A 19,118-nucleotide genomic window follows, 5' to 3' on the forward strand; every position below is an offset into this window, starting at 1 on the left:
ATGTGAAACATTCGTGATAAATAAATTATCAAATTTTAAAATCAGGACGGGGTCTCACAAGGCCAAGGTCACGGTAAGGTGAGTGAGGCAGGTCATGCAGGTGCAGGTTGAAGCCCATCATGATCTAAAACTTTTATGTCACATTTTTTGCATTAATTTTTATTTGTTAAGCATTGCATTATTGATCCTGATTCTGAGTAATTTCCATCCCTTTTTCCATTTGTGCACTTGTGGTCAATGCTCTCTCTCCCTACCCTGGTCCCACCCTGCAAGGACGAGGGACTGGGGAAGGAGGCAGGGGCCGGACCACAGCAGAGGTTCAAGGGTCATGTTCCAGACACTGGGGTTTATCCAGCGGCTTTGGGGAGCCACAGAATGACACATCCGACGTGTTTGTGTGACAAGATCACTTGGGAGGAGAATTTGTAGTGAGGGGAGGGAGGACCAGAAAGAAGAGGGTGAAAGCAGTTAGGAGAGAGTCATGAGTATCTAGGCAAGAGGCGCAAATAATTTGGAGAAGACTGGTGGGAAAACGGTGAATGAATTAGAGACCATTGGGCAGTGAAATCAACAAGATAAAGGCCAGGACACATGGATTCAAGAGTATCACTTCTAATTTTCTGATGGTACAATTCACTGTAGCCATGATGAGCTTGGAGTGGGGGTAGAGAGGGCGTCTGGGTTTTGGCCTATCGAAGCTCTGTTCATTTGCAGCATTCTAGTAAGATGATGAGCAGGGGGTGGGCAGGCAGGTCTGTAGGCAGAGAGATTTGGTTGCGTTTGGGTTGAAGGAATTGGTTTGGGAGGTATTGGTGCAGCAGTGGTAATTAGGGGAGTCACATCAGACAGGGGACCCCGTGCTGTGGCTCGTGAAACATTTGGGATATACTCAAAAATGACCTGCTGTCCATCTGCAAGTCAAGCCTAACTGGGTGTCCTGTGTTTTTCTTTGCTACACCTGGCAGTAGCCCCAGTGGTGACTGGTGCCACAGGCTCTGGTGAGCTCACCTGGAAAGCAGGTAGAGAAGAGAAGGGGCCTGGGAAGAAGCTGCTGAGGAGTCTGGCAGCTGCAGTCCCCAGACTGCAGGGGAAACCGGGAGAGTGGTTTTGCAGAAGCCAGAAGGAAAGGTCATTTGGTTACTGTGTCAAGCTGCCAAAAACCAGGTAAAATGAGAACAGAAGGCAGAGTGCTCTGGACTTAGGCATATGGAAGTCATGGGGTCTCTCACCAGGTGGTTTTTTGCAGAGGGCAGGAAGCCAGATGGGAAGGGCAGCGAGGGGCACAAGGAGAGGTAGGCAGAAGCAAGTTGGCCATGTGGAGGTGAGAGAGTCAGGGCAGCGGCTGAGGGAGGTAGGGGCGCAGGTAGAGATGGGAGCATGTCCAGGTGTGCATGTTCGTGTCTCTGAATCAGTCCCTTTCTCCATGCACAGCCCAGGAGCCCCCAGCATCTCTCCCTGGACAGTGCTCTTGGTCTCTCAGGGCTTCTGGTACAAACCCTCCCAACTTGTCATCATCTCTTCTCTCCTGTCCCCCACCTGGTGTGATTTGGTACATCCCCAGTATCCTGTTCTCCCTGGATAGACCCCCCACTCTCCAGCACGGCCTGGGGGACCCTCCTCCTCTGCCCTCACCGACCCCTCCCACACTCCACCACCCAGACACCCTGCTCTGTGTCACTTCCAAGCCACTATTCTGATTTCCAAAGAAGTTGAAACCTTTTGCTTGACCCCTAAAAGTCTCTTGTAGGCACTGTGTTTGGAGAAACAGGTCCTTCCCGGGATTCCGGCTGAGCCATCCTGCATTAGTGCTCTCTCTGCCCAGCCTTTGAGGGGCTAGTCTCCCACCCAACCTGGCCAGCAACTGCCCCGGGTCACCTCTTCCGGCTCAGTCCAGCAGGCCAAGCTGATAAGCCTGGGAAGGAAGCAAGCCCGCCCCATGCCAGACAGACTGCAGTGGCTAAACGAACGTGAACATGGCCATCTGCCTGGAGAGGGCAATGTTATCATCACCAGAAAAACCCAAGTAAGCTGGCGAGGCCGCAGTAGATGCAGGGCAGAAGCCCACAGGCACTCACCCAGCATGAAGCTATGGATTCGACGCTAAGTCTGTCACCAGCAGCCGTTCCTCGTCCATCGTGGGGGTGCTTGCTTCAGGGTGAGTTTAATCTTAGTCTCTATTTTGCTCTCATTGTCCACTGAAATTATTCCAGCCCAAACAAACGTGTGATAGGAATGATAACTCTATCAGATTTTTTAGTTCACGTTTAGATTTTTCTTCAAATAGTATTTTGATGGGGGAAGTCACAGAGAATTAAATAACAGTTTTCCAAAGAAAGGAAGTGTTTTTTCATTATAGAAAGTGATCTGCCTGTGACTTATAATTAGAACTAGAAACAAAACATGGGAAAGAAATGTATTTTTGACATATATGTATTTCATTATCAATATATATGCACATATATATTAATACATCTTATATACAGAGATACACACATGTATGTTTACGTATATCAATATATGGTATCAATATATGCATATAGTGTGTGCACATGTACAAAATATACCTATTTTTATATACATTATACAACTTTGCAAACAAGGTTGGCTGTACCAAAACCAACGGGAGTAAGGCTGGCTAGGCATGGTGGCTCACGCCTATAATCCCAGCACTTTGGGAGGCCGAGGCAGATGGATCACTTGAGGCCAGGAGTTGGAGACCAGCCTGGCCAACATGAAGAAAGATGTCTCTACTAAAAATAACAAAAATTTGTCGGGTGTGGTGGCAGGTGCCTTTAATCCCAGCTACTAGGGAGGCTGATGCAGGAGAATCCCTTGACCCCAGAAGGTGAAGGTTGTAGTGAGCCAAGATTGCACTACTGCACTCCAGCCTGACAGAGTGAGACTCTGTCTCAATTGAAAAAAAAAACAAAAAGCGAAGGAAGGAAGGTGGACTATCAGTGTGGTAATCACCATGGCAATGGTCCTGGGATTCCTCATGTCTGGATGCTGCTTCGCTGAGCACAGGTGGCTTGTACCACATTGCTGCATTTTAATCATCACCCACTGGTGAGGACACTGAAGGTCAGTGCCCTTGTGACTTACTTGAGATTACCTTGCTGGGCTTGAACTCAGGTCTCCTCACTCCAAATGCCACAGTCTTTTCAATAGCTCCGTTGCCTCCCAGTGGCACACACTTACCATTTTACAAACCCCAAACTTGTCCCCAAGAGGCAACTGCTTTAATTGTTTGATATCTTTTATCTCCCTTGCCTGGAATCTAACCCAGTTTTAAAAGGGAATACCTCGAACTTACAGCATTGGGGAGATATCTTCTGGGTGCTGGCTCGGCTGTCTGCTGATTGATAAATGCCAAGACTGATCCTGAGTTGAGGCAAGAGATGGGTGCAGTCCTGGGAAGAAAAAGCTCGCCTGGAGCATCAGCTGACTGGCGAGCGAAAGCCACGCTAGTGTCGAATGGGGTCACAAAAGCCACCTGAGCACTGCAGCATGTGCCTGTAGTCCCAGCTACTCAAGAGGCCATGGGGGGGATTGCTTGAGCCCAGGAGTTTGGGACTGTAGCGTGCTATGACTGCACCTGTGAATGGCCACTGCACTCCAGCCGCGAGGCCCCATCACTGAAAAAGGGAAAAAGTTATCCAGGACCAGGAGACTCAGCCAGTTGCCCCTCATTTTCCAGCCCTGACTCTGCCGTTTAGTGTAACCCTTGAAAAGATATGCTAGGACTATGACCTGTTCTTATAATATTTTCAATCCTTTATGTGGCCGCAGATGTTTCTTGGCCCACACGATAGACCCCTCACACCCTATGGAACCTGAACTACTCCTGTGGGCAAAGTGCACTCCAGAACCAGCAGCTGGGACCATCCAGGTCACAGCAGCCTCAAATCATCTGGCCTAAAAACCCAGATTGGTGTTTCTTGAACAGCTCCTCCAATGCCAGTGCAGTCTTAGAACTCAGATTGCTGCAAAGTGGGAAGGAAATCTTCCTTCCCCTGGGGCCAGTGACCAGCTGACCTAACTGCCAAGGCTGCTAGACTGCTCAATGGCTCAGCAGAGCTTATGTCTTCACTCAAAAGGGACAAGCCTTAAAATCCGGTTCTGATGTTCACTTTAAGCCTCTAACATATTGTTAGCGAAAAACCTGTTTAGAAATACCTTTATTTATTTATTTATTTATTATACTTTAAGTTCTAGGGTACATGTGCACAACGTGCAGGTTTGTTACACAGGTATACATGTGCCATGTTGGTGTGCTGCACCCATTGACTCGTCATTTACATTAGCTATTTCTCCTAATGCTATCCCCCCTCCACCACACTAGAGGCCCCGCTGTGTGACGTTCCCTGCCCTGTAGAAATACATTTTGAGTTAATCAAATGCAATCGAGAAAATGAGATGTCATCCAAAAAGTTAATGTAACAAAGATTTTTTAAAATAGTAATTATCATTGCTGGGGATGGTGTGGTGCAATAGGCTTTCTTATACACTGCTAGAAGCTCCTTCAGGAAAAACTATTTGTTGATGGGTGTGTCTGTGTGTGTGTGTGTCTGTGTGTGAAGAAATGTGTTAAAAACACTCATCCACTTTAATCAGTAATTCCACTTTTGGGAATCTGGCCCAAGAAAATAATCAGGAAATGAAAACAGGTTCATATAAACAGGCATTAATCATGGCATTATTTGACTTTTTAAAAAATTAAATGTCCAACACTACCAAAGTGATTAAATAAATTATGGAATGTCCTTATGATGGAATATTTATACAGTTATTAAAACTGATGTTTGCATAGTTTTAATGCAAACATACTTTGATGTATGCAGAGTATTTTTTTAATAAAAAGGAAATGGCATGTTTGTGACCTGACATTGAGCGCAAACTGCATACACACAGCACAGTGGCACTCAGCACAGGCTGTCATAGACAAGGACCTGGAAGAAAATATTTTGAGATTAATAACAGTCAGAATATGTGAAACTTCTGTTTTCTCCTTTCTACTTTTTTTTTGTTTTCTTCTACAGTTTTAGAATTATCTTGATTTCCTTTCATTACAAGAAAATAAATACTTAAATACATTAGTAAATATTTTGGAGTAGAGGAGACTTTTAAGAGGGTGGTTATGAGTAGTTGTATATTCACAATAGCAATATTCCCCCCTGGAGAGTGAGCTAGTAAACACGTGCTCTGTTATAAATAGCTGTAGGGCTTTGACATTGCCTTTACATTCAAAATGAGTTCATGTGATGCTGAGAGGGGAGTCCCGAGGGAAGCAGGACCCGCTGCAGAGCTTGGCTTAGGAGGAGCAGAGAGCTGGGTGCTTCCCCACCTGATTCCCAGCTTCTGTTCTGTGAGTTCCAAGCCGCAAAACTCTGGGCAAGTCACTTCTCAGCTATGATCCATCTGTCCCCTTCAATAGAGCAGCATCAGTGACTCCTGGCTTCCTCACAGGGCCACCAGGAGGGTCAGCAGACGCCCTTGGTGGGAGACTGCAGGGCTGTTGAGATGAGGACTCCCCAGCTGTTGCGGGGTCCATACAACAGTTTGGGGGACAGCAGCCTCCAAGTCAAGTTCTGGTCTGCTGTGACTCTGGGACCCTGAGATCCCTGTGGAAAGACTGAACTACTCACATAATGCTGACCACTGGAATTTGCAAAGCCTGTTGACATTTGAGAGCTCACCTCTAAGCCACCCGGCTGTTCTGTGAGGTGGACAAGGTGAGGGAAGTGGTGCTTCTGCAGGAGACAGTGAAGCTGATGCTCAGAGATTGGATCTCAGGAACCCAAGTCCCCAAGGTGGCCCAGTGGACCTTGGAGCCTGACTGGGCCCAGCCCCCAGACTCCAAGGCCAGGCCTCTTTTTACTATCCTCTGTGAGATGGAGATGGGTTTACTATGTCCATTTTACAAATAGGGAAACTGGGACTCCCAGAAGGCCAGGTGACGAGCCCAACTCATATATGGTCAGATCTGTCAGGTAACATATGGTTCCTAAAAATCACCGTACCATACAGGGCTTATGGCAAAAATGGGGTTAGGAGCACAATTCGCAAAACATTACTGGTAACATTAAAAACAAAGATAGAAGCCGAATAAAATGATAGCACCATTTTACACACATTAAATGTGTAGGAAATGCATAAACACTAAAGTAAACATGGCACTTACCTTGGGAAAGATCCGAATTCACCTGTGCACCCGGGCCCAAGAAGAGTTACAGTTTCTAAGTGATTGTGCGGTGGAGGAAGGGGGTTACCCGAAATGGAGCAGATGGTTGTAACACCAGGTGCGGATAGGTGTGGCTCCTAACCCACAGCTGAGGTGACATTGAAGGGCCACGTGTGTGCACATGCTTGTGTGTGTGTGTCCTGCAGGGCTTGACCAAGCAGGGTGTAGTTTTCTGCATCGGCCTAGCATTTCCTGAGGACAAAATCACATATAGGTAAAAACCAAATTCACATCATGCTCAAATTATCTGCTAACACGTCAATCACACTAGGACGAATGTGTGTTTTCAAGACAAGCCTTGGAGCAGAACTGGCTGTACCTAGTGAAGGGTGGGGCTGCAAGTGAGACACCGGCTTTTCTTTTTTCTGAACTCAAAGTGTTCTTTACATAGGATGTTTCTGCAGACATTTCCGTCTTTCTCTTCCTGTTAGCCTGGCTCCAGGCTGGCAGGAGACAGCATCGGCTACCTGCAGCAAGTGGGGTTAATGGGGTGGCAAGGGCAATGAGGCAGGAAAAATTCTGAGACTATGCCTGAACCAGCAGAAGGAAGCCATAATAGGTCACGGTGTCTCTTGGAGACACAGATAAGGGAGTTTTGTACTCTACTCTGGATCTGCAACTTGCCAACTGCGTGGGCTTGGACAGGAGACTCAGCTTCCCTGAGGCTTGGTTTCCTCATCTGTAAAATGGGAATAAGTATAGTACAACCCTCACCAGGTTTGTTTAAGGGTTAAATGAGATCAGGCATGCAGTAAGTGTTCAACAAACTCTGATGACCTTGCTCCGCCTCCTCCCCTTCCTCTTCTCCCTCTTCCAAATCTCCTCCTACTTCTTCTTCATAGTCATCTTTGTCATCATCACCATCATCATCATCACCATCGTCATCCTACCACCAAAGAAAAAAAGTCACAACCCACCGGTTCCTGAGACACTGATGATGGAGCCGATTTTCTAGGAGCATCAAATTCTTAATGAATCCTCTGGGTCTGAGGCACATCATTAGGTGTCCTTGCACCCTAGACTTCACTTACTGCAGGAAGCAGGCTCTTCCTTGAGGAAAGCAGCAGGAGCAAAGCTCTCCTTGGCTTGGTCCCCCCGTGTGGCAGTTTTCCTACTGGGTCCTGTGCTGTGGCTTTTCTTCCCTGGAGCCCTGCATTTGTGCACATTCCTTACGTGCACTGAATGTTCTCAACGCCGATCACCCACATGTCTGAAACCAGGAGGCCAGCTCCAGGGAGGTGGGACATGTCTGGTAGGTGGTTTCAGGCATTCAAAGTACTGTCCACAGACTACAAGCATGGGCATTGCCTGGGAGCTTGTTAGCAATGCAAAATCTCAGGCCCAGTCAGGAACCATAACCTGCATTTCTTTTTTTTTTTTTTTTTTTTTTGAGACGGAGTCTCGCTCTGTCGCCCAGGCTGGAGTACAGTGGCACGATCTCCGCTCACTGCAAGCTCCACCACCTCCCGGGTTCATGCCATTCTCCTGCCTCAGCCTCCCTAGAAGCTGGGACTACAGGCGCCCGCCACCACGCCCAGCTAATTTTTTTGTATTTTTAGTAGAGATGGGGCTTCACCATGTTTGCCAGGATGGTCTCGATCTCCTGACCTCATGATCCGCCCGCCTTGGCCTCCCAAAGTGCTGGGATTACAGGTGTGAGCCACTGTGCCTGGCCCATCACCTGCATTTTAATAGGATCCTCAGGTGATGCAATGCACATTACAGTTCAAGCCGCACTGGTCTTAAGGGACACAAGAGCCACAGCCCACAAGTCTGGGCTCTGGGAGAAATGGCTATCCCTTGATATGTTGAATGCCTGTTTCTCTTGGTATGTCCTGGGGATTACATGCACATGTCTAAACTCACATGGGATGGTGTTAGAATCCTGACTCCAGCTGATATTCTGTGCGGCTTCAGGCAATTGGCTCCACCTCTCTGAGCCTCTGTTTCTTTTACTGTGATCTGAAATCATAATAATAATAGTTATTAATGTTTGACACAAAACATTAATGCATCCAACACAGTTCTCAGCATGCAGTAAAACTCATAGGAAATGATATTATGACCACTATTGTGATTTGGGGTGAACACTGCAAGGTCCTCAACCAATATCCACTTTCGTTTTCTTCTTCACTGACAGAATCTCAATTTTACTCAGGCAGTAAATTGCATTTCACAATAGGCACATTATTAGATGTGCCTGTTTAACAATGTTCACCTTCCTAGACCTCCTTGAAACTAGAAATGACCATGTGACCATGGTCACAATCCTTTGGCAGGTTTCTCTCCTTAATAGAAAAAAAAAAGATTTTAGAATTTCCTTTCTTTCCTATCCTCCCTCTTTCTTCTTGGACTCTGGATGTGATGTCTGGAGACAAAGCAGCCATTTTGCTCTCAGGATGAAAAGCACACTAGAAGGATGGGTAAGAGGAGAGAAAGAAGGTGGCTGGGTTTCAGTAGCACTGTGAAGCTACTATTTGGATTGCCCATCTCTGGACTTCATCGTATAAAGCAGGTGGGAGGATTAAAGCTCAATTTCTTAAGCTGCCATTGAGTTTCTCTTACGTGCAGCCCAGCATAGTCCTAACTAGTGATGCCATCATCATGACACTGTTACCATTATGATAGCTGTTGTTACTGACCATCTCTGGCACACACTAAGGACTCATCCTGGATCCTTTGTTAGCATTTGCTAATTTCAGTTGAACAGTTTGAAGGAAACCTAACCTGGGAAACAGAATTGACTGTCAAGCTCCTTTAAAAAATGAGAACAAAAAGAAAACATACTCCAAATATCCACCAATAAAATCTGCTAAATGCATTCTGACATGCAGCTTTTCATGTTTCTTTTTACACACACATTTAAAATATACACCTACTTGTAATGATAACGTGCACTGCATATTGTTTTATAACCTGCTAATTTTCATGTATCTATACGTTACCATCTTTTACATGCCATTAAATTTGCTTCTACAATAAAAATAACAAATCAGGTAATGAGATGAGTCTGATCCTTCACTTGCTTCAGTTTTACCTACCAAGAACTGTGTCTTTGCAACACTTATTTGAGCAGACATCACCCCCACAAATGCCTGAATGAACATTTCCTGTTGAAAAGCTGCATCGGGAAAGACGTCAGAGCTGCTGGCTCACTTTTTCTGGAGAGCTTCTTAGGATGCCCAGAGGAAACATGGAATAGTCACTCCTTAAACAGCTACTCATTATGTTCCTCCAAATATTGCTGTGAAAAATTCACACCCATTTTCACAATGAATGCACATTTTTTACAATGATGAAAATGATGTAAGACTTTAATTCTGAAGTTCTACTCCAGGAGTTCAAATGCTTGTCCTGCTTTGGTCCAAGGTCCTGCATGTGTGGGAAGCCCTCTCTTCAGAAAGCAAGTGAATTAGAAATTACTTGTGAAACTGACTCCAATACTGATAATGGGCTGATAACAGAAAGAATAGCATCCTTAGTATGTCTCACTTAATAAAACAAGACAAGAAATGATTTGGAAAAGCACCTGTGCCAAGTCACAGGGGCCAGGCTGCCTGGGGGGCTCCCACCTCACCCTACCCCCACTGCACTCGCCAGGGCAGCCTGTCCTTGTCCCCAGCTAATTGTTCCTATGTCAGACAGTGGACTCAGTGCTGCTGGATTTTTTAAGAGTTATAAGAAATACACATTTTTATTTGAAATCTTCCCATTTTTAAATGTCAGCCACTTCTTAAAACCACAAAACAAAAAACAAAACCACTATAAAAGCCACAAAATAAAACCAGTCCACAGGCAGAGGCGGGCCACTGTTTGGAGTTAGCATGCCTTCCTTGCCAGCCTGTCTTGTTAGGGAGAGGACTGGGTTTCAGAAGAGACGTTGCCAGAGGGCCATCGCATTATGGTAATAGCCTTTTTGCTTAACATCGGTTTGCCCACACCCTGTGCTTCAGGCACAAATGAGACAAATTAAGGGCATTCAGCTGGGAGCCAGCACATATTTTTTTTTGTTAAGGAGCTGAGCGAGTCATTAACCGCCCAGGGCTGGTGGAAGGCGGGGGAGGCCCCAGCAAACCCAGGAGGTGCCCAGGACCCATGACCTCATTCTGTCCCAGCCCAAGTCTTCACTGCTTCATGAGGAACTGTGACAGCGTGGCCTTCTCCAGCCCCACACGGCAACAGCAAGGCCAGGGAGGCAGGGAGCTCGCTGTTTCTGTTCCCCACAATCCAAGCCTCCAGACTCAGGTCTGGGATGACAGAGAAAATCCCAAAGAGTGGGCTTGCTGCACTTCACTGGCATGGAGCACGGTGACTAATGCCCACACTGAGCCTGGTGCTCCACTAAGCCCTGGCTAATACCACTAGGCGCTCACACTGTTGGGTTCCAAGGCCTTCCTGAGTCATCTTGCCTTCCCTCTAATTGCACAGCCTTCAGCCTGTATAGGATGATCAACTCTTCTCGGTTTGCAGGGCTTTGGTACCGAAAGTCCCACATCCCCAGGAGCCATTCACCCTAGGCAAACCAGGACACTTGGTCACTCTGAGTCTATGCAAAGCCCAGGGAGTTGGTTTTGAAGCCACAATTGAGAAGTCCCATCTGACTGCAGAAGGGCATAATTTGAAAAAATCAGAACCTGAGCATTTCAGCTAGGTGGGCTGGAGTAGCGAATACTCAATTGGACTTTGCTTCCAAGAGTAGAAGGGCGGTACTGACCACAACTGGGTAGTCCTACAAGCAGCTGGCCACCCTCCACAACCTTGCTACTTAAAGTGTGGTCCCTAGGCCAGCAGTATCAGCACCACCTGGGAACCTTTCAGAAATTCAGACTCTCAGGCCTCAGCCTGGACCAACTAGATCAGAATCTGCATTTTGAGAAGATGCTTGTGTGCTGCACAGCACACAGGTTGGAGAGGCACCGTCTGCAGGTGCTGCGTTCTTACAGCTTAACTTGGTGAAAGGAGAGAATGGGGCTCCAGAGAGGTATTGGGAACCTGAGCAGGTGCGAGAAGTCTCATTTCACCTCCCTGGGTTCCTGGAGGCTAAAGCTGTTCAGCTCCCAGAAAGGCAAGGAGGTCTGTCTGCCAGGATGGAAGGACACAAATGAGTAACAACAGTTCCAGGCTATACGTCCCCTGACTATAGACCTTAGAGGACAAGGGATTTTGTGCATTTTTCTATTACCCCTTCTGCCTAGATTTTCCAGGACCTTGCAGATAAAATGTACTACATTCTGTATTAGATTGGAATGCATTGGGCTGCAGGTATCAGAAACCCAACTAACAGTGGCTTAAACAAATAGAAGTTTATTGTTCTCACAGAATGAGCAGGGAGGGGTGGAGGATGTGTGGCTGGGGCATGGCTCGGCCATACCGGCGGGGATAGAGGTTCTCCCTGCTTTCCCCTCTCGACTCCCAAGCACTTCCACTTTCTGTCCTCAGGTTGGTGGCCTTATGGCCTCAGGATGAACTGCTGCAGCTTGAAGCATCATGTTGATGCTTTCAAGACAAGAAAGGAAAAGGGGGAAGCCAATGAATATGACCTTCTTTTTCAGGAGAGCAAAATATTTCTTATAAACTGACCACCTACTTCAACTCAAGCCTCGTTTGTGGTGCTACAATGCCATCCGGACCCAAGAGAGTCTGGGAAATAAGTCACTGACAAGAGGGCCAAGCAGCTGTGAGGAGCTCAGATCAATCCTGACCCATTGCCTAGAGCCAAAGAGAACCAAGAGGGAGCCAGCCAGGGCCCGGAGACACCTCTTGTAGGTCTTCTGGTCTTTGCATAATGGCCTTGATCATGTTGGCTGTTCATTTACATTTCTGACCCCTTCTGGGTTACAGAACCCTTAAAGGCAGTGAACATGTCTTAGTTGTCCCAATATGTCCCTGGTGCTAACACACCAGGCACAGACGGTGCTCAGTGGATATTTACAGAAGGAATGAATGAGGATGTCCTCAGTGCCCATTAGCCAGAGCCACTCATCCCCAAATGTCTTGAGATGATGGCATCGGCTTTGTCTCATAATTGGCTTTACCTCCATAATGACTTATCTTTTCAAATTGGAACCAGTCTTCAGATAACTGGGGCAAAGTCATAGAGAATCATCTAGCTTGAGACTGAAGTGTCAGTTCCATGGAGCCTGCCTTAGGAGTGCGATCAGAGGTGGTCGGCAGCTGCCAGACTCACCCACTCCCACGACTACATAAAAAGAAGGAACAAAATAAAAGCCAGCCTCTGGGGTCAGGCGAAGCCATTTGTTCTTAAGGGGAGTCACAGGCAAGGCTGCGCTGTGTGCCTTGGAGTGTCACAGCTAATCATGGTTCATGAAACATGATGGGATGGAACAAGTCAGACAAGTCTGCCTGATATGTGCCATATGACAGCCGTTAAGCCGCTTGGTCTACTGGAAATAACATTTCATGGTGATCCAGGTAGGGGAATGCAGCCAAGAGCAGAGACTCCTCCCATCTCGCTGGAGAACAGGAGGGGGTTGTTCGGGTGACGTCTCATTTCATGAGCCAAGTCAAGGCATATAAAAGCCAGGGAGGGCACTGGGTCTCCCCAGGAACTAATTTGGATAGGAAAAATAAAGATTTTATGTGCTGGCTCAGGCACTGGACTGAAGATCTCGAGAATCTAATCAGTGCCAGGTGGAGGGTGAAGCAGCGCAGTGGCTGGCAAGGACCCCACTTGGGGCAGGCAGGACATGGGGGCTGCACATTTCCATGCTGGGGGTGCATCAAGCTGAGTCGTCACGGGCTTGGGCTTCAGCGACCCACATCTTTGGGCAAGTCACTTCCCCTCTCAGCTCCCTCTGTTTCCACATGGGCAAAATGGTTGTGAGAATGAAAGGCAAGAAGGTGGAGGCCAAGAGCCCAGCACGGTGCCCGGCACAGAGCGGTTGCCAATAAGCAAATCATAATTGTAGTCATTAATGGGGCCAAGTCCCAGCTAGGGTGCCCTGAGGCCGCCCCCTCCCCCTGTGGCCAGGTGGTGCGGTTGCCAGATTGAGCAAACAAAAACACAGGACACTCAGTTAAAATCAAATTTCAGATAGACAATGAATCATTTTTTTTTTTTTTTAGTATCCATATGCCTCTAAATATTTCATGGGACATACTGATACTAAAAAATTATTTATTTTTTATTTGAAATTCAAATTTAACCAGGCACCCTGTGTTTTTTCTGGCAGCTCTACAGGGTGAGCTTAGGTGCGGCCATAGATGAAAAAGAAGGGATTTCAATATCAGTGATGGCTGAGTGGAGTGGTCAAATTAACTAAAGGAACCTATATTCTGTGCACTCAAATTAAAATTTCTGATCTATGACCTCCAACTCTCAAAGCTTAAAAGGAAAAAAAGCCTCCTTTAGTCAATATGCAAACGAATGAAATGACAGAAGATTGGATGACAGTGTCCGGTTCCCCAGCTTCAGCAGCAGTTTCCTGAAGGCCCCCACGCCCTCTCATCCCATTTTGCAAAAGAGGAAATCAAGGCTCCAGCAGGTGAAGAGAGTTGCTGGGCTAGCATGTGGCTGCAGTCCATGTCTGTCTGATACATGGGCCAATCACCATCACCAGGAGACCCCACTGCCTCTCACTGCTTAAAAAGGTCCGCCCTAGAAGGCCACAGACCACCCCCAATTTTTGCGGAGGGGAGAAAATATTACTGAACATCAGGTGAGAGCAAGTTTCCCAACCTCTTTCTGCCTCACCTTTTCCCTCTGTCGAATAGGAATAACTATTCTACCATCTTGATAGCATTTTGGGTGACTTGGTAATTTTATGTACATTAAGGACCCAGATGCTAATCATGACTAGACAGATGCCATTTATTAGACTTATTGTTATGAAGACAGTAGGGTTTTATTGTTAAAATATCAGCTGTGAAACCCATCAGAATGAGTTCAGCCTTGGATTCACCTCTTTACCAATCCTGGGATGTTTCTAAACCTCCCTGAGCCTCCATTTGCTCATCCATAAAATGGGAACCTCGTGGAACCTCCCTCTCGCAATTGTCGGGGGTGGAATGGAGTAGCACAGGTGAGCATTCAAGTGCAGGCTATTTGTATTTCAACAGGCAGAGAGGATTGGGGTGAGAGCCAGTGGCCTCTCTTAGGACCCCTGAAACCTGGCCACACGGAGTGGGCTTCTACTCCGCAACCCCCCTCTGCCCGGGCAACAATGGAGCTGTCACAGGCCCACATCTGCTGCTGGTAGAGACTTTTCTCTCAGGATTCCTGGAGGGGCCCCGGCAAGGGCCACAGCCCGTCTCTTCTTGTTTATGTGTTGAGAACAATGCAGACATAGAAGCCAAGTTTGCAACTGGGTCTGGAGGAAAATGGTTATTTCGCCAATAAATCCACAGGCATCATTGTTAATGACCCTGGACACGCTGCCCACCCACAGCGCCTGCCCATTAGAGGTCAGACAATGGCTAATGAGATTGCCATCCCTGATTAAGCCAGGAGGCAATGCTTCTTTAATTCTACACACAGCCAGGAGGCAGGGCCTTAGCCTCTCTTACTAGGACTTCCCTTTACCTCTTACCAGTTCTGCCATCCATGGTTTTCTAGATTCACCAAAACTTCAGGTTTCTCAAGGAACACAGATGTGTCAAGTGCATTTTCTGGCTTGAGGAGTTGTATTTTTCATAGATATCTTTCCAGTTTCATAGCCATTTTGCCCAGGAGTGTCATCAGCTGAGATTCAAGACTCATTGATGCTAGGCTGGGAAATCCCTGGGAGATAAGAAAGTCAGTCTCACACTGGACGCATGGAACCGGAAGCACACTGCAGAAGGGGGATGTGAGTGCTGTTTGCAGTCCCTCTTCTGGGCCAAAATTTGGCTTAGGGCTTCCCCTACCCTCCCTCGGCCTCTATAGCCTGTGAGATAGATATTAGCACCTCCTTTTGCCAAGGAAGAAATCATGGCCCTGAGAAATGACATGGTGCATGCAAGGTCACACAGCAAGCAAGTGGAGGGGAGGACGTGAGTCCATCTGTCTATATGCCAAGCTTGTGTTTTTCCCACTACACTTGACTTGTTCACACTCGGCTCATCCCACTGCTTGAAGCCCACTGTAGAGCCAAGCCCCAGGACTCACATGTGGCTTCCTTAATGCCCATGTGGCAGTTCCAGTGCTGTCAAATCCCTCTAACCTGAAGCAGTTAAAACTGACGATTTAATGACCCACTAGTGCATTCACTTAACTAATCTTTGTGAGTACATCAAGGTGTTCTTATTTTTGCTGTTTGGAGTTGCATAGTAATCTTTTACATAAACCACACCCATTTTTACAGTCACCAGCATTTACAGTTTCCAGTCCTTTAAAATGAAGTAAAAATTAAAGGGCATTTACAAAGATACATGAATGCAGAATCCTTCATTGTTTGTCTATTTTTTCATCTTTACAGTAGTTTCTTCCTCACTGAATTGTTCAGCATATTTTTTAGGAACTCATTTTTCAAGTCATTCCAAAGCATTTGACTTATTTTTCATAGAAGCAACTATTCTCTTTCTTTGACACTCATAGTTTTTTAGTTTATATAGTAATTCAGTTGAATTTTGAAATTAGAATTACAAATATAACTGGCATAAGAAGGCATGGGAACAAATCCACTGACTCTTGTTAATCAAATGACTCACTGAATGAAGGCAGATATGGGAGAGCTACTGAGGTGTAGCTGACCAGCCTCCAACTTTCAGAGCACGGTGGGCGGACACAGAATGTTTACAGTGACAGAAGAGAGCACTGGTTAGTGGCTCGGTAACATGAAGACAGGTGAAGAAAGCTTCTATTCTACTATCTCAAAGGTGGTAACAGTAGCAGTGGTGACTGCAGTGATTTCTCTGTATTTAGTGTGAGTGCCACTTATTACTGTCCATCCTCACTACAATGCCTAGAAATTACTGTATTTACAGTCTAAAGATTAGCTAATACATAAGTCACTCAATTATACCAGGAAGCTTTTCTGAAAAATATTATCTACTACCCCCAACTCGACCAAGTCTTCTTGGAGAAGTGCCAAGTAGCCAGGAAGACTGGTTTGCAGATGCCTCTTCTTTCTGCTGTTCTTGAAGCCTGCACATTTGCTTACCCAAGGGGAGCAGGGCAGGAAAGGGACAAGTTGCTGAGAGTTATTCCATCCATTGGTCTATGGTGGACTTGATGGTGTCACACAAGGAGGCGCCTGAGAAACGGAAAATGAATCTTATATACTGGCCAATACAAGATTTTCCACTCTGTTTTAAGATGAGGAAACAGACTCAGAAGTCAAGTGACTTGGCTAATGTCACATAGCCTGTAACTGGAAAAGCTGAGATTTCAACTTAGGTCTATTTAATTCCAAATCCCATGTGCTTTCCATTGAACAACTGTTGCCTTCGAGCTGGGTTGGGCTGAGTTGAGTTGGTTTGAAATGAGTTGAGCTGGGTTGGGTTGGCTGGAATTGGGTTGGTTTGATTTGGGTAGGTTGGTTGGAGTGGGTTGGGTTGAGCTGAGTTGATTTGGTTTAAGTTGAGGTGAGTTGGGTTGGGTTGGCTAGAGTTGAGTTGGTTTGAGTTGGGTGGGGCTGGGTTGGGTTAGGTTGGGTTGGATTAAGTTGGTTTGAGGTGGGGAGGGTTGGGTTGGGTTGGGTTAGGTTGGTTTGAGGTGGGGAGGGTTGAGTTGGGTTGGGTTAGGTTGCATTTGCATGGGTTGCATTGGTAGCACTGAATCACACTAAGCCCTTTTCTGGGTACTCTTGGTCCCAAAACAGAGGGCTAAAAAATGTCTCTTTATAGTCTTTCAGCAACCTGAGGGCAGAAAGGGGGATCAATGCAAAATAAACAGACAGGAATCATATATGATTCATTGTTGAACTCTGGTGGGATTGCCCAAGTAAATCATGCCCTGGGCAAACGAGCAGAGTAAAAAGGACCTTACAGAGCTGTGTGTGGGGAGGGGGTCCTTCTGTCACATTGCCCAGAAGATATGGATCCAACTACCCTCGTGGTCAGGGACCACAGAGACCCCAGCCCAGTTCTAATCTCTTCATGTGCAAATCACGTGCCACAGCCCCAAACCTGGCAGAGGTTCCTGGAGAATGGCAACTCCTTGAGCACCAGCTTGGTACTCCATGCCGCTCGCCTCCTCTCTCTGTGTCTAAACCCACGTCAGCTGTCTTCAGGAGGTATGGTCACCATCTTTCTACACACAGAGAAGCTGAGATAAAAATAACTTGCTCAAGTTTACGCAGCTAATCATGGCCAGAAGCTGGGTTTAGATCTAGATTTGTAGGACCTGGGAGGTTGGGTTCTTTCCACTTCTTCACATGGCCTTTCAACAGGACAGAAATCAGCACAAGCCTGTCACCTTGGAGGATCTTTAAGCAGGATATGTGTCTCCATGGGGGCGGTTGGAAAGGCTTCCGGGTAGGGCTGGGGGAGGGGTATCATAGCCTGTGGGAGACCAGTAGAGTAAGGAAGTTTCCTGCCCCTCAACAGTCAGAGACAAGAAGTGATGACAACCAGGGGCTGTTGATGGTGTTCCCCTACCTTCTATCCATCTGACTTCTAAGCCTCAGTTTTTCCAATGCATTCTGTAAAAAGGAGTTTTTATCTCAGTTCATTCAACAGGCATTTGTGGAGTGACCACAGTGTGCCAGGCATCAGGCTAGGTGGAGAGAAGTCGGAGGCTTGGTTCTGGTTGTGTGGCACATGCCTGGGATTGTGGGTCTACACTCTCCTGCCACTTCCAAGCCGGAGGGTCCCGAGAATGTCCATTTACCTCACCAAGGTTCAGTTTATTCCCGTGGAAAATGGGGAGAATAATCATAATGCCCGAGGCTCAGGTCGGCTGTAAGGACTGAACTGAACACGGTGTGTGGGGAGCACTTAGCACAGCCACCAGGGTGTGGGCCACCTCGGGGACAAGGTGGGATTGTGCTGGTTTTTATGCAAAGGCAGAAAGTGCCGCTGAGCCTGGAAGAAAATGAAAAGAACAGTGGTTCACATTTCTTGGCCCACTCCTTCTCAAATACCATATTCTGCATAAAAATATCCTTCAAAAGTCACGGCCAAACCCCCACGGCGGTGGGAATGCCCTCCCTGTGGAGGGAAAGCCACCCTCAGACAGCGAGTGTTGTTTCAGATGCAGCTGGCACCGAGAACGGGCGGATGGAGGAGTGACAACGCGCACAGCCGACTGTCAGGGCGGCCTCGGCAGGGAGTGTCTGGGTGCTCGCCGATTCCTTCAATGCTTCTGTATTTTTGAAAATTTTCATAATAAAACGCTGGGGGAAGTGGAAATGTAGCCAGCCCCAACCCGGCAGGAGAGGGTAGTTCCAAGCACCATTTCCTCATTTCTTTGAATCTCTTAAAACCTTTTCCTCATAACCCCACAGCTTATAAATGTTTGAACAATTATGACTGTCAGGTGCACAAACAAGGCCCTCACACACAGCCTATTGTTCTGCAGATGGAAACATCTGTTAGATTAGATTATTTTTTAAAGCCGGGGTGAGGAGAGTGAGGGACGGGGGTGTTGATAAAAGGCTTCCTGACCTGGGCTTGTGAATAGCCACACTGAGAAAATCTGGCTTTTCAGGAACTTCCCCTGGAGCCACCTTCCTTTACCAGGACACAAGCTTAACTCTTTCAAACCAAAGGCTTCTTTGCAGTGGGCACAACAGCCCTGTTCTTGTGCTACAATATTTTTTTTAAAAATCCAAATGGTGTATCTAAGCCCATGACTGACTCCAACCTAACTTGGGAGTTTTAACACAGTGATGAAGGGCTCAGGGTTTGAGAGCTCAGCCTGGAGCCAGACTGCCTGGGTTTGAATCACGTTAGCTTTGTATTTACCCTCTCTGTGCCCATCTATAAAATGGGAGCA

General features: G+C 46.9%; 1 long non-coding RNA gene across 1 annotated transcript; it reads right to left on the reverse strand.

The window, feature by feature from the left end:
* Positions 1-11,619: 11,619 nt before the first annotated feature.
* Positions 11,620-17,640, reverse strand: LOC117068303. The gene is made up of 4 exons (XR_004431062.1): positions 17,526-17,640; positions 16,342-16,434; positions 14,791-14,981; positions 11,620-11,737 (listed from the first exon to the last, which is right to left on the reverse strand). It is a non-coding gene; the product is annotated as an uncharacterized LOC117068303 (long non-coding RNA).
* Positions 17,641-19,118: the final 1,478 nt, after the last annotated feature.

Source organism: Trachypithecus francoisi, unplaced genomic scaffold (genome assembly GCF_009764315.1).
Source record: "Trachypithecus francoisi isolate TF-2019V2 unplaced genomic scaffold, Tfra_2.0 Lachesis_group21, whole genome shotgun sequence".
In the NCBI taxonomy this organism is placed as follows: Eukaryota; Metazoa; Chordata; class Mammalia; order Primates; family Cercopithecidae; genus Trachypithecus; species Trachypithecus francoisi.